This window comes from Sciurus vulgaris, assembly GCF_902686455.1.
Source record: "Sciurus vulgaris genome assembly, chromosome: 7".
NCBI lineage: Eukaryota > Metazoa > Chordata > Mammalia > Rodentia > Sciuridae > Sciurus > Sciurus vulgaris.
Genome location: NC_136467.1, coordinates 141,244,920 through 141,259,771, shown reverse-complemented (window position 1 = coordinate 141,259,771; position 14,852 = coordinate 141,244,920).

Genomic DNA, 14,852 nt, shown 5'->3' with positions numbered 1-14,852 from the left:
CATTTTTATGCATCTTTGCCTTTGCTTTTTTATCATTTTGTTTAAGATTCCTTATATATGATCAACCAAGAGATCAACATATGCTTTCTCTTTATTATAAAGTTTGTTCAATTTTTGTATCAAGGTTATATTGGTCTCACTTAATGCATTCAGAAGTGACACTTTTGAGTATTTTGAGAATTAACTGTTGGATTTCCCTTGTTCCCTTGTGAGAAGGGAAGGTCTTTAATCATAGCTTCAGTTGTAGAATGATAGAGATTCTCTATTTTTTATTTTGTTACTTTTGGAAACACACTTCTTTCCTGGAATCTTTAAATTTCTTCTAAATTCATAATATATTGGTATAAAACTGTAGATGATGTCTTTGGTTCAAAATGTTTCCTTATTTTGTATGGTAACTTATTCTCTCTCTCTCTCTCTCTCTCTCTCTCTTTCTCTCTCTTCCATCCCTTCCTTCATCCCTCCCTTCCCCCCTCCCTCTTGTGGTACTGGAGATTGAACCCAGGTGTGCTTTTATTGCCACCTATACATAAACACCAAAAGACTTGCCATCTTTCATTTATTTAGGTATTCCTTACTGTTTTCAATGGGCCACATCCCCAGCTCTCTTTTCTATTGAGACAGTTGTATGTATATTTTATTCTACTCCTTTGTGTATGTTTTTCATTATCCATTCCTCTGTTGATGGACATCTAGGCTGATTCCACAACTCAGCTACTGTAAATAGTACCATGAATATTATGGCCATACAGGTATTTCTATAGCATGCTGACTTTGACTGCCTGGGTTATACAGTAGATCTAGTTTCAGGTTTTTTGAGGAATCACCATACGGTTTTTCATGCAAGTTGTACTCATTTACATTCTCACAAACAGTGTAAAAGGGTCCCTTTTTCCCTACTTCCTCACCAGCATTCATTATTACTTTGTAAATTATCCATTCTTAAATCAGAATTCATGGAAGTTCGCCTAGGAAACTATTTTATCTAGTCCCCAAGTTTCTGTTATGGTTTTTCTGGCTTGAAAGAACCCTGATGCAGGAGTTGCCTGGGATTATTGGAGTCATATGAGACTCAGCAGATGGAGCAGTAGTTGGAAGACAGAAGTCTTCATTTTAGTACCAGTTAGTGTGACAAATCTTGGAATGCCCAAGAAGATGTTGTATTCTAGTTCTGTCTTAGCAGGAAAACTGTCCTTCTGATCCAATGAGGCCCAGAACATTTAAAGGAGGAGAATGGCAGGAATGTGTTCAAAGAATTTGGCTGCTTCCTGTCCCAGTGGTGGACGATATACATATTACTTCATGGAATGCAAGTTTCTTAAAGCAATTATGTCCAAAGTACTTGGGTTATTCATAAAGAATTATGCTTTGGTCTCTAAACCAAAGCAATAATATCTATACATTTTAAGGAGTTTTCAACTACTATAAGCACATTCTCTTTCTTTGTTTCTGAAACCACATTCCATAATTATATGGTTTTTCTGATAATTCAGTTGACATTTGGAGGATAATTGGGTTTCAAAGCCTAATTCTTCCTTTATAATATTATATTTTTAATTGGTCTATTCATATGTTTGCACAAATGACCCCATTTCACCCATAGAACAATTGTGTGAAATGGGGATTTAAAGATGAGAAATCTTCTGTGTGCAATTTTAGTAACTTGGATACAAGTTTTAAAGCCAGTGAGTGTAAAGCTAGGGTCAAACACAGGTTTCTTTGTCTGCAAAGTCTCAATTCTCTTTTCTCCAGACAGTGCTGCTACCTTGCATTGCAAAGTGGATATATTTTAGGGAGTCTATCTAGGCTAAGAACTATCCTTACTGAGAAGCATCTCTGTTTTATAAAAAGTAGCCTGTGGCAACTATAGCCATATATTTATTCTACCCCTTTGATAAAGGTTATTGAAAAGTACAGTTGAACAACACTTTACCAAAATTGGACCTGGATTGGTCTTTCTCTTACAGTGCTTTATGTGAGATGAGTTGATACTGACAGTTGGATACTGTATCAAATGAATGACATTGTGACAGTATGAAGATCAATAAATGTTTGCCACTATTACTTCGAGTTCCTACACTTTTTGATACCTGCTTGTGTTTGTAAAATAAGGTCTTCACTATTTCATGAGCTAATTTATAATGATTTCTTTTACCAGCAGTTAGATGATCTAATCTCCTTTGCTTACAACTTTGCCTTCCAGGCATTTTCCAATTTTTACTTGTGCAGTGTGAGAAGTTAATAACCAGAATATATAAATAACTTCTATAAGTCAATAAGAAAAAGACACATCAAAAGAAATATGGGCAAAGTCTTGATCAGGGTAATGATGAGATGGCTGTATTCAGTTTGTGAAAATCTATCAAATTTGAACTTGTGATTTGCATCCTTTTTTCTCCTATAGGCATTATACTTAAATGCCAAAATGTTCTTTTGAAATCCATTAGTACTTTCTAAAAGTGCTTAAATTTTACAAAATAATTTAAAAAATATATAACCTAGTTCATTTTTTAAAAAATTATCCTTAAAAAGCCCACTTCAGTAAATCTTGAATCTTCATATATTACCCACCAGTGAAAATTAATTTGAAAGAGTTATACTGTTTTTAATTCTTGTTACAGAGTTCATAACCATGGCACATAGACTGACTCTCATGATTCTTGTTGTCTGGTATTCACACCTTGTTATATCTCCCTCACTTGTGTGTGGAGAGGAGCTGTGACTTGATTATACCAAGGGAATATGGCAAAAGTTATGGTCCGTCACATCCATGATCATGTTATAATGTGGAAGACTCCATCTTGCTAGACTATGTGCTCTGAAAATTTTCTCCCATGCTGGATTTGAAGAAGTAAATGACCATGTCGGGAGACCCACATATCAAGAATGGAGGTGGTCTCTAAGAGCCGAGTTTGGCTTCCAGCCAAGTCCTACAATAAGAACTTCACCAAAGCAAGTTCACAATCTTAATAGCTACTGATAATGTTTATTTTATCACAATCATAAAACATGTAAAAATCTGAAACACCTTGATACCTCAATTATACAACCCTTTGGTGATAAGTCAGAAATCTCTCCAGATCCTTGATTGTCTAAGCAAGCAAGAATTAATCATTTTGTCTACCATATTTGTTTTTGAGTAAGGAACCAAATCCTGGCTTGAGCAGATTCAATTGCTGCATCATGGGCTAATATAAAAAGTTGAGATTATATCAGGAAAGAAAAATTAATTTATCTGTGAATAAGTTTTTATATGTGATTTTAACGTTACTGAAAATAGTTCACTTTTATAAGCAGAAATATTTTGTGAATACCCTAAACAGGAGCCTTTTTGAGCTTTCCATCACTGACAGATACCTGAGATAAGCTACTTAAATTGGAAAGAGTTATGTTGGTGCACAGTTGCAGAAATTTTAATTAATGGTAAGTTGGTCCTGCTTTTTTTTGACCTGTGGCAGAAATCGTAAGGTGGAGTAAGTTGCTTAGCCAACAGGAAGCAAAAGAGAGAAAGAAGACCTGCAGCCTCACTTTCCCTCACACATGCATGAGTGAGGATTGTGTTATTCTCACATCCTTCCAACACTGTCATTATCCTCCTCTCTGGATGCTTCTATCTCAGTGGGTCCAAGGTGTTCTCACTGTTTTAACAGGCTTAAATCTAATGTCAGACTTTTTGTGTGTATCTTAATGGGCTTATTTTTTCTGTGTTTCTTTTTTTTCCTGTTCATATATTTTGTCCATTTCCCATTATTTTTTTCTACATTTTTCTTGTTGATTTATAGGAATCCTTTGTACAATCCGGATACGTGTTCTTTGTTAATTTTGAAACTGCCCTTAAAAAACTTCTTTACTGTTGCCTTTGCAAATGGTATCATTTTTGAACTGAAATTCTTACTTTAAAAGTAAGAATTCAGTGTAATTGAATTCATTAATTTACATGATGTCGAAATATAATATCCATGCATGAAATAACATATTCTTAAGGCAGACACTAAGGAAGTACAAAGAAAAATTCTTAGTATGTTTAGAATACTGCTTTCTAGTTTAGATTAATCCAATAGGAGCAAACAGCTGTAGACAAAAAACATTTAGCTAGCCTAATTAGTAAGTTATATGTTATGAATATAGAAAATTTTGCACTCCAATAATATAAATATAATTTATTTTTAATACACACAGGACATTCAAAGTTTACTACTTATGACACAAAGAAAAATCTTAAATTTTATAAATAATTCAAAAATGATCTGCTCTAAGTTTAAGAAAAGCCTTTTGTTTATAAAAATATCAATGAACCATTTTCTACTTAAATAATTTAAAAAGACATATCTAACAGCAACATAAAACAGGTTCCTATTAAATAAATCTTGGGAGAAAGTTGTTAAACAAAACACATTAGCAGGATTTTTAAAATTATTCACAATGAAAATGGCATATAAGATGCTGTAGGAAATTAGGTAGTGATCAGAGAAAAATATAAAGCTTTAAAAACTTACTTAAAGGGGCTGGGGATATAGCTCAGTCGGTAGAGTGCTTGGTGAGGCAAGCACAATACCCTGGGTTCTAATCCCCAGCACAGAAAAAAAAAAAAATTACTTACTTAAACTGAAAATTAGAGAGTAAAAGTAAGTAACATGGATTGTCCACTGAGAAAACTCCCCAGAAAGGATCATGCAGTAAAAGTTGGTAGTACTGGGGAAATTATAAAGATACAGGCAGATTTTAAAAAGTATAAAACAGAGCAAATAAAAAAGTCAAAATGTTTGCTTTTTTAGTTTTTTAGAGTATAAATCATTTGCCAAACCAAAAACAATAAAAAAGAATAACAAATATACAAAAGAACACATTTCGAAAGGAAAATAGACAATGAAGAAAAAAGAAATTTGAAAAAATTATTAACTGTATAAATAAAAAATTTGAAAACAGATAATTTCCAAGGAAAAAATTAATTTATAAAAATTGACCCTTACAGAAATACGATGCATAAATATGTCTATTTCTACATTGGAAAAGCAAAACTTTTTCAAAGGGCTACTAAGCACTTAAACACCAAACAATCCTCTAGCACATAGAAAAGGAAAGAAATTTAGTTTTAAGAAAAGTTATTATATGATTGCTAACTGAATCCAATAAACATAAAAAAGAAAAATAGAAAGCAATCTTAATGAATGTGGATACAAAAATCTATAAAATGTTACCAAGAACTTGTTAATACAAACTTGACACATGTGCACAACATATATTCCAGGAATAAAGAGATGATTTTGTATTAGGAAATACATTAATATAATTTATCATTTTAATCAGTTCATGAGAAAAAAATTATATATTATTCTCTAGCCATCAAAAAAAACGCAGTTACTCCTCCTGATTAAAGCACTAAACAAGTTAGAAATTTGGTGAAAATTTCTTTAACATTATACAAATAGGGACAGTGGTCCTAAAGTCAGAATCTAACATAGGAAAACAATTGAAGGCATTCTTTTCTTTAAAAGAATAAGCAAAATATGCACTATACCTAGTACAGCTTCACTACATTGATTGCATTGCAATATAAACAGAACTTAATAAATCTCTTCTAAATATCTAGCCTCATTTATATCATTACTCTAACCAAATGGACTAATGTACCTGTGATAATACCTACATAGAAAAGAAGTAAAATTATCTCAGATCACAGATTATAAAGCATCATACCTGATAGTTTTGAAAATATGAAGCAGACATTAAGAGGTAATAACTGATGTGAAAAGGGTAACCGGAATCATGTGGGTGAGGCAAAACTTTTCTGTCCTCTAAAGGAGTCAGAATAATTTGATTCCTACTTAAAAACCATCCTGGAGAGATGCTTCCAAACAACTTCATTCTGACTCAGTTTACCCATTCCCTAACAACAAATAAATACCCAAGTGCCCTGTCAGTATAAGTCATTGTCTTTGTTTTGGGGACATTATATATAATATTTTGTGAAGGTTATGTATACCAGCAGAAGCTTTGATAAAAATAGCAATCATCTTTTCAAAGTTATCTTGAAAATCAACATTATAGTCATTTTGTAGGTCAACAGTTCATTGTCAATCAGTTCTTATAAGTTTTTTTTTTTAACTTATACTGAGCCTATACTTTCCTAGTGAGTGCATGACACACTCTATATAGGAAATAGTTTACATTTTTAGATGAAGACTTACAAAATGTATATACCTCCATCATATGTTGCTTTTTTGTTCTTGTAATTTCATAATTACCTTTAGGTAGAAAATCACCTTTGGAAAAACTGACTTTAAGTTGCACATTCATGCACATTTTATAATTTGAACAGTGATGTGACACATGACTCATTGGGTATTAGTCACAGCAAAATTTCCTATGTATGTCTCTGATTTTGGTACTTGAAATTGTCTTAATGTTTTTATGCATGGCCATTTTATAAGCCAAAGGAGATATTTTTCTCCATATTTCAAATAATTAATATTCCAGTGTATATGACCCTACTGATATAATGTATTCAATTATAATACTGAAGGAGTTAGTTTTCCTTCAGTGTACGGTGGGAACAGGTAGACACAAACACTTATTTGTAAGAATACAATTTTTTTGCATTACAGAAGCATTCTATAGATTTTCCTCACTGAAGACCCTTGGTGATATGGAACAAACAGCACCAAAATAGTTAGGTGCCCCGGTGCAGTCTTGACTTATGTCTCCTAGTATCCCTATATAAGTTGACTCACTACTTCATCATTAGATACTTCTTTAGATGCTTCTTTTTTTTATTATTATTTTTAGTTGTAGATGAACACAATACCTTTATGTTATTTATTTATTTTTATGTGGTGCTGAGGATTGAGCTCAGTACCTCACATGTGCTAGGCAAGTGCTCTACCACTGAGCTACAACCCCAGCTTCTAGATGTTTCTTTGTTGACATTATTATGTTTGCTGTGTAACCTACAAGGATTTCATTAGACCCCTAAACCATAACTCATGATAAGACTGTACTGCCAAAAAGAGTTAACTTCTTTTTGTAACCCAGTCTTCAATATTTTAGTCACAAATGTCAATTTCTTAACCAGTGTCTTTAATGACTGTTTATTTCATAATTATTCCCTAAAATCTACAAATCTCTCTATTTGCATTTTAGGTACTTTCTTTGTGTGTGTGCATACATACACACACATACATAAAGTTAATAAATCAAATAATGATCGAATTCATCTATTAATGATTTAACAAATCAACTAAGTTGTATATAACAATTTATATGTGTTTTAAATCAGTTTTTAAGTGTTTAAAAAGTCAAAATGAGAAGTACAGGAAGGTGACAATTAAGTCATATATTTTTCCCTCTGTGGGGTGATAGGTAATTAAAAAGATGAATTTTCTCAGTGATTTGCTTTTTCTTTTGCCTTCATCTTGACAGTCAGTGACCATCTTTATTGTGTGCTTGCTCTGTCCAGACTGAGCCTAATAATAGTGGTATCGCTCCTGTGCTATAAACCAAAAACTAATGGACAGAGATCAGCAGGGAAGTTGGTTGCTTGAAAATCGTTGTTACTAATGCATATTGTGCAAAGGACAGGATCTTTCTGCTAATCCAGATTCGCTGCTCATGGGCACTCATTTTCATTCACATGCATTCATTTTTACACCTTACACAGTGCAAAGATTGTTCTCTGTATGTGGCAGATGCGATGGCCAAAAGCCTTCTGTGGCCACTTTCATGTGGAAACTTCAGATTATGTTCGAGGTGCCTGTTATTTTTCTTTCCACTTATTTGTTCCATTTGGCTGTGGTTAGGAAACTCTTTGGGGTCCATCTAATATTAAAACAAATTGCTATAATGTTCCAATGTCACCAGGTACTCCGAGACTTTGACCATCTGGTGAGCTTTAGCCCCACTTAAGCTTTCTGCCCTACTGAATGAGAAACTTTCCTACTGGGGAAAGTCAGGTCTTAGAATTTTTTATGTTTCATGGACGACAAACGTGGCTGGATGAGGTGGTTTGAGAAATCAAACGTCTGTCCTTTGAGGTTCTCACCCCCTTGCTGGCAAGGTGTATGTTCCTCAGACTCAGAAGGGCTGATGTTTCCTGTGCTTCCAGTCATTTCCCATTCCTCTTCCACTCCCCACTCCTTTCCTTATAACTTCTTTTTTCTTTTCTTTTTTTTTTCTTTTTCACTAAACATTGAGCTCATTGATTTCAAGGGTGGCATGAAGTGACCTAATGATGGGTCAGTCTTAATGAGAAAAGCGGCTGCCTGTGATGTGGCCTGGATTGGGCCGCCCCCCACTGCGTGCCAGCGTGTCAGACTTAGTCTCCTTTAAGAGACTGGAGCATGGAAAATCAGCAGAAAGTCACCGGGTGTCTCCTCCCAGAATGGGCCCTGTGCATGGCTATTTAGCCCCGTAAAAGAGAGCGCATTTGCACAAATGCGAGTGAACATAAGGAGTCCTTCAGAAAAGAATGGGGCCTTGGCAAATTTATAGACTCCCCTGAAAGAAAGTGATTACAGATCATTATCCAATTGAGGCAGATTGATGGGCTGGGGTCAAAGTAATATTGCAGATCTCACCAAGGGGACAATGGCTGCTTGTCACAGTGAAAGAAAGAAAGGGAAGGGAAACTGCCACACAGAGAGGCGAAGCTAGAAGCTTTATCAACGGCTATGAAAGGGCCTGGGATGTCCACGTCATTACTTTTCTTGAGCATCTTGTTTTATTTTATGTCACAAAGGATGTGCCATTGAGATCCAATTGGGCATTTAAACCTATCCCAATAAAGAACATACAAATGGCCCCCAAACAGGCGGCAACTCCCACTTGTTTTGTTTTTTTTTTTTTCTTCTTCTTCTAAAAGACAATAAAACAACATAGATGGAGAAGATGGTCCTTATAGAAATGCTTGTTTGCTTTCTCTCTCTCTCAGATCTAGCTCATAAAATACGAATATGCAAAAGGAAGAGACGGGTAGCCGAAGTTCTTCCAATGAGCCCAGTCAGCGTCTTTCATCTGACAGCGAGGAGAGGAACAGATTTGACTCTGAAACTCCACAACATCTGGTCAAGGAAAAGTGCAGCCCTGAATCGGAATAAAACAGGGATAAATGTGTTCCCACTGCTTCCTTTGTATTGATTCCTGAGTGTTTAAAAGCGCTTTTCATTCATGGGTTTTTACAAAATGCAGCACATACAAAAGGCAGAGAATAACCAGCAGGCTGGTGTGCCTTTGCCTTTTGCTTGACAATAGGTTTTCGGCAGCTAGAGATTTGGAATATCAGGCAAACATTATTCAGAGGAGATCTGATTTTTGTCTATTTTGTTTGGGTCAAGAGAGTATTAGCAAGTAAAAAAGAACTAATTCATAGGCTGAACATAATTTACCAGGAAGCAGCATAGGCCATTTCTTTGAGCATATAGATTGATTATTCCTAAACAATAAGATCATCTGGTTTCTCCAATGCATAGTCACCCAAAATTTAAGAGAATATAGATGTATATACATATATATGTATTATATATTTTTATGTTATACATATGTATTATATCTTTGTGTATGTATGTATGTATAAGGAAGGAAAACTTTATTGGAGATGTGGAGTTTTTCAGCTTTTTCTTTCGTGATAAAATTAGGGAGTTATGGATTCTATCACCCAATCATCTTTCGCTCTCAAGACAAATAGGCTCAGATATAATGAATGGTTGTATTGCTGTCTGTTTATATTTTACAAGTATGTATCACTTATCCCCGTCATTATCGGATATCATAGATATGTTTTGTATTCTGGTGAGATACTGAGGACATTTACAAATAGAATTCCTTCTTAGAACTCTTTCATTTTTTTTTTTTTTTCTATTTCCCTCCATCACAGGGTCTTTTCCTAATGAGCTCTTAATGAGCTGTCAATTGCTTATGCAAATAGAGAAAGAAACAGACACTGAGGAGTTGATAGATATGCAGTTAAAATATGACACTGCCTGACCCTTGGAAGTTATTAAAAATGTAAATTGCTGCAACCTAATAACTGGCCTTGACCCTCCTGGTCCTTCACTTCTCTACTTTCTTTAGGTTTGTGATTTGAAAGAAACAAAGACATCTCTTCATTTAAAGAAGATTAGTTTTAAGTTTGAAAATACCAGATACTTAGTTAAGGACTTAGGTTGAATGTCCTGGACTGATACCATATTAAAAGAAAAAAAAATGACAATTTATAACCTTTTATGTAGCATGTACTGTAAAAGACTAGAAGAAAGATGGTTAATCCTCTGTATCCATTGATTCTGCATCTGTAGACTCAACCATTCACAGATGGAAAATATTTGAAAAAATGTGTCTATTTTGAACATATGCAGACTTTATTATTCTTGTCCTTATTCCCTGAACAATACTGTATAACAGCTATTTGTGTAGAATTTGCATTGTATTCGTGTTATGAGTAATCTGGAGATGATTTAAAGTATTCCAGGGATGTGTGTAGTTTATATGCAAATATTATGCCTTCTTGTATAAGGGATGTGAGCATCCATTGATTTTGGTGTCTTCAGAGATTCTGGAAACAATCCCCTGTGGATACCAAGGAATAGCTATCTGCCAAATCAATAATAGTGGTTATCTTTGGGGAGAAGAATGGAAATAGAAGTGATGTCGGACTTTGCATAAGTATATATTTTTCTTATGTATATATTTCTTGAACAAATTACTAGGACATTAAGAATAAAATTAAAAACAGTTTTTTTGTGTGCTGCAAGATAATTTTTCAAAAATATTTGGGCTCACAAATATCTATAAAAGACTAAATTCTTACTCTGTAAGGGATTTATTTGTATTGTATGTTTTTCTCAAATTTTATTTCAAGCCACTAAAATATTAATCAATGTCTTTTCCTAAATGTGCTTCATCTCTGAAGATACTGAGGCTTGAAGGGATTCTGAATAATTCTGTAGAGACTCAAAACTTCAATAGAGATAAAAATTGTGCAGTGTAATGCTGATATTTGATTATACTCCAGAAATGACTTCTTTCTATGTAATATTTTGAGATGTTCACATCTAATACAGAACAAAGTAAATGAGGTCAATGACTGAAAGGGCTTCCTGGGTCAGGGGGTTCGGGAATGGGGATATCATTGTACTTATTAACTTGTTACTGCTGTACCCCTTCAAGCAGAGTTTACTGGCTTCACAGGTACACCAAAATCTTTTCTGCAATCCTGCCTCTGAGGCTTGAGTATATTGGCCATTGGGTTTGATAAATCTCCAATGTGCTATCCTTCCCAGAATGTCCAGGCAATTGGAGTTGTCTAGGGAGCCAATTTTATTAAGAATCTAAGAGGAGAAAGGTTCTGAAGGGGGACAAAAATGATCCAAGGGAGATAGCCAGAGGGAATTTACAAAAGTAAACTGATCCACTGTCCCCTTAATTTGGGAACCGATTGTGCCTTGGAGTTAAAAATTCACAAGATGCTTAATACCCCTTCAGGGGTAAGAGTCTTACCTGGCAAGTTAGTTGTGATTGTAACTCATGTGTACCTGATGGCACATTTCAGTGTTTTATGAAAGAACTGCTCAGGAGGTAACTGAACCAGTGCTAGTTCAGCCTGAAATCTGCAAGGGCTCTACACTGGAGTCGGCAGGAGGTGAGCTCCCGTTAGGTATCTTGGCACAAATAGGTTGGCACATTTCTTTATAGCCTTGTAACATCCTGGCAAGATAACCTTCTTTCTATAGGGGGCCTTTTATACACTGTGAGATTCTGTAGTAAATCCAGAAATGATGCGCCTTTCTGTGGAAGGCTACACTGAGGCGTGAGTACGCAATGGTTTAAGTTTTTGCACACCTCTATTTTCTGCCAGCGTTCTTTTCTCATTGTGCCCTGGGTCTATGGATCAGAAATGCAGAGAACGGAAAACCTCGACCCTCCTTAGGTGCACACACACTTGGTCAACCTTTCCCACATCAGACTAGGAACAGGCAGGGATGTGCTCAGTCATTTGAATTCTCCTAAACATGTATTGGAATTTTAACATGGCAATGATTTATAAAGCAGTCTTTAGAGCTGAGATGGAGTTCAGAATTTAATATCATCTCCTGGTCAACCAAAGGGTCCTATCACATAGACCCTGCAAGCATAAACAAAATGCAGATAAAATTACTAACCTATGCACAATTCCATTTTGCTTTCCCTCATAAAAGATAATCATTTCACCAGAATAGTTGCTACATTCAAATGTGCACCATTTAAGTACTTTGTTTGTGAGAGAAGAAAAGAAAGGCAAAAATTAAGATTTTTGCAATATTCTCTAGAGAGAGGATATATGTGAGTAACAAAATACTTTAAGAGAATTTCAGGACAATTGTAAGAGATAGATTGAGATGCTCCGTGTGTATTTAACTCAGTTAAAGTGACCATTTTTGATACTGATTTAACTGAAAGGGTAATTGTTTTGAAGGAGAAATGAGTCTATTTATATAAATATGTTGTAGAAAGGCCAGGAAAAAAAAAAAAAAAAAAAAAAAAAAAAAAAACTTTGAGGAGACTGGGATTGCTTAGGGCAAAATGGAAAGAAGAAGTTGCATTTTTCACCAATCTGATGTATTCACAGAGCTAAACTGGATCATTCCAATCCATAAAGGGAATTTGGGCCCTGATTGATTTGTTTCACATTATAAAGTTGCCCATGCTCGCACAAAACAACTAGAATACTTTAAAGAACTTTGGGAAACTAGAAAAAAGTGATAAATCTCTACCTATGTTTAGATATTAATCTGAGTTAGATGGGATAGAATAAGACACTATTTCTTTTATACCATATTATTTATTTACATTATATTTTTATCAAAATAGAAAAGAACTGCTTTTAGTCGTTTCTATTAAGTGCATTTTTAGGAAAAAATTTTAGCCAGTTGCAGCTAAAAAATCCTCTTAAAATGAACCTCTTCTTAACCTAGGTTGACTTCCCATTTGGGGTTCACTATACATAACATTGTCAGTAACACATATTCAAGGAGTGTTTATGGTCATAACAGCCACATTCTAAAGTGTTATCATTTCTTGACCTTTTAGCTAAGATAAAGTATACCGTGTTAAAATTGTTAAAGTACAGAGAGCCTACAGAGTGGGAGAAAATCTTTGCCACCCATACTTCAGATAGAGCACTAATCTCCAGAATCTATAAAGAACTCAAAAAACTGTACACCAAGAATATAAATAACCCAATCAACAAATGGGCTAAAGATATGAACAGACACTTCACAGAAGAAGATCTACAAGCAATCAACAGATATATGAAAAAATGTTCAACATCTCTAGTAATAAGAGAAATGCAAATCAAAACTACACTAAGATTCCATCTCACCCCGATTAGAATGGCGATTATCAAGAATACAAGCAACAATAGGTGTTGGAGAGGATGTGGGGAAAAAGGTACACTCGTACATTGCTGGTGGGGTTGCAAATTAGTGCAGCCATTCTGGAAAGCAGTGTGGAGATTCTTCAGAAAGCTTGGAATGGAACCACCATTTGACCCAGCTATCCCACTCCTTGGCCTATACCCAGAGGACTTAAAATCAGCTTACTATAGAGATGCAGCCACATCAATGTTCATAGCTGCTCAATTCACAATAGCCAGATTGTGGAACCAACCTAGATGTCCTTCAATTGATGAATCGATAAAGAAACTGTGGTGTATTTATACAATGGAATATTACTCAGCCATAAAGAATAATAAAATTATGGCATTTGCAGGCAAATGGATGAAATTGGAGAATATCATGCTAAGTGAGATTAGCCAATCTCAAAAAACCAAAGGAAGAATGATCTCGCTGATAAGTGGATGATGACACCTAATGGGGGGGAGGGGGCAAGAATGGAGGAAGGAGGAACTGTATAGAGGAAAAAGAGGGGCGGGAGGGTAGGAGGGTAAGGGGAAAAATAACAGAATGAATCAAACAACATTACCCTATGTAAATATATGATTACACAAATGGTATGCCTTTACTCCATGTACAAAGAATCAACATGTATCACATTTGTTTACAATAAAAATAAATATATAAAAATAAATAAGAGAAAAATTTAAAAATTTAAAAAATTGTTAAAGTACTATTTTGATATGTCATTTCATTTTATCCATGAAGAAAGTTATAGGTGACTTTGAGGATAAAAGAAGTTAAACGACCTCCCAAGAATACACAAGCTAAAGCAAAAATGCACTTAATACTAAAGCACCTTATTTCTTAAAGCCCGGCTCGATCTTCTGGGTGAAGGATGACAGGCCATTCATTCTAGAAAGGGAGAGCTGGACCCATCCATTCTCAGAGTGCCTTGATGTCTAAGAGTAAAGATGTCCCTAGAAATTCAGAGCTGCCTACGGTGATCTGGTTACATTGTAGCCATTAGAGTTCCCAGTGATGTCTGAGGTAAGAATGAGGGACCGCAGTTCCACCTCTAGGGTCCTGTCTGCATATCGAGCAAGACTGACAGAGAATGGGATTGAGGCAGTGACCCCACGGATATGCCTGTCAAGTCAGGCCCACTCAATATTGAGCCCCTCCCTTTAAGTCAGTGGAGGGTCTCAGACAAATTTGACCTTGCAGAAGTCAGTGGAAGGATGATTAACACATTTCCATGAATCAAATACTTGTGCATATTGATTTATTGGATATTGAGTATGATACTGATTAGTACCAAAGAGACAATTCCAATGAAACTTAAAACTGCATACACTATGGCCTGAATGAATTCATGTAGCTTCCCAGAAGTGAATAATGTCATTGGTAGGAATAGTCAGCTCACTAAAAAATGTGGTTCACTAGTTAGTGATAAAGTGGAACTTTTCAGACTTATTCCCCTCTTAA